Genomic DNA, 2,381 nt, shown 5'->3' on the forward strand with positions numbered 1-2,381 from the left:
AACACACACACACACACACACACACACACACACACACACACACACACACACACACACACACACACACACACACGTTTCTGGTGGGGTTTTTGTATGTCTACAGGTAATGAAGTTACCTTTCGTAGCTGCAGCTGTTGTGAAATGTAAATACAAAGTAAACCAGCCTGGTGTTTCTTTCTAAGCTGCTGCTTGGAAGTGGTTTTCAGGAGTTATACTGGAAGATATCTATCACAGGAAGTCTGTAATGGATATTTTTAATAAAAGGCTGAAAAGGTTAGAGTGGTTTGAAGACACAAGCGCTGTGCTGTTCAGAAACTGCCTCTGTGCCATTGCTGCTTTCTTTACGTGCACGTTTTCATCATAGCAGAAGTCGTGTTCAGTAGCAAAGCAAGCAGGAGCAACTCAAACAATTACAAATACAAAATGAAAACAATTCAGCAACTCCCAAAATCAAATGTCCAAAATCTGAATGTTAGCTGGCAGTGACATTTGAAAGTTGAAAATCAAATAACGTACTGAATGCTGTAGATATTAAAAATAAACTTTGTGGAAATTATCCACATTTCATAATCTGCTTGTAAAATCAACGATCCATTAGTAAGTTAGTAATTATATTCCCATGAATGTATTGAACAGTCATACCCACACAAAGGCAGGTCGATGGACTTATAAAACACACACACACACACTTTGACAGGACCTTCTGTCACATCAGAGGAGGGGGTCGATGTTGGTCGTTATAATGGCCTCTGTGAGTAATGCTGGTCTTTAACAATATGTCTGATGACACATGTCCCAGTGAGATCTGTTCCTGCTCGGTTTGAGGGGAATAAAGAAATGACTGATGACTTTGATATTTGTGACTCATCGGTATACACAGATAAAGGCTTTCAAATGGAATATCAGACAGAAATAAACAGTGAAATCACAGGTTAATGTATTGCTACAAATAGATATGGCTTATTTTTGTATGCACTCGGGAAGGTGGGTGAGTACTGTGCCGTCCCTCAAGAGATGATGGATCTGAAACAAAAAAAGACTAGAGGGAGGTCGCGTTAACCGAATATATTCCATCTATGACGGAATTCTTTTGACAATGACGGAAAAATCTGAAAGCAGTCCGTCATTTTGACGGATTAGAACAAACTCAGAACAGCGCCAAAGTTTCCCTGCAGCAGGGCTCCGGTGTTATGCCCTTATGTCGTTTCCAGACCTAACTATGCCGTACAAATCATTGAAATGTCTGGGAGTTTTTATGCTTTATGCTGTGGCGCGCTCCCGCGAGATGCAGTGGGCATGCATAACACGGCATAACACCGACGCTAATATTTCTCGAGCCCCCCAGTCAGTTGTGTACAGACCGACGGGTAATAATGGATTTTGACGGAAATTTTACGATCCTGTCCGTCAAAATGACGGGCAGCGAAAAAGTCTAGCGGAACCTAACCTAAACCAACTTTATGCTAACCAAAAAGCTGAGGAGAATGTTGGTCTGTTGCTCTTGACAGAAATACAGTTGAGGTCTAAATTGTTAGCCCCCCAGGAGTTATGGAACATTTTAATATTCTTCCCAATGTTTCCAGCATTGATAAAACTTGATATAATCAAACATTCACCAGTGCTAGCTTTTGGTACATTTTGGAAAATAAAATACGTTTTTAGGCTTGCTATATATCAAATATAGTGAAAAATGGGTTGGTCAAAAATATTAGCCCCCAGGCCATAAATAGCCAATAGTGTACCCTTTCTGAGCCACAACTGAAAACAACCTCTTAGAGTAGTTCTTTACTAGGTTGGCACAGGTCTCTTGAGGGACTTTGGCCCATTCTTCCATTGCAAATTGTTCCAGCTGGTCCAAATTGCGTGATTTCCGAGCATGGACATTCACACAGATTCTCAATAGGATTAAGATTCTAGGCTATGTGCGGGCCACTCCAGCACCTTGGTTTTGGTGTCCTTTAGGAACTGTTGGACCAATTTTGATGTTTCCTTTGGGTCATTGTCTTGTTGGAAGACCCAGCGACAACCGAAGCGAAGACTAAGAGCAGATTTTTTCATATTATCCCTCAAAATGTCAACATAATTAAAATTTTTCATGATGCCTTGCACCCGAACAAGGCTCCCTGTGCCTGAGTCTGCAAAACAGCCCCACAGCATGATGTGTTCTTAAGGATGAAGGCCTCTCCCTTTCTTCGCCAAACATGAGCAACATCCATGTGTCCAAACAGTTCCAGTTTAGTCTCATCAGACCAAAGCACAGACTTACAAAACTCATCTTTACCTTTCAAATGTTCACGGGCAAACCTCAGTCTGGCTCTGATGTGCCGCTCTTTGAGTAAAGGGGTCCTTCTGGGACGATGGCCCTGAAGCCCACCACGAAA

This window comes from Notothenia coriiceps, unplaced genomic scaffold (assembly GCF_000735185.1).
Source record: "Notothenia coriiceps isolate Sejong01 unplaced genomic scaffold, NC01 NC01_scaffold00023407, whole genome shotgun sequence".
In the NCBI taxonomy this organism is placed as follows: Eukaryota; Metazoa; Chordata; class Actinopteri; order Perciformes; family Nototheniidae; genus Notothenia; species Notothenia coriiceps.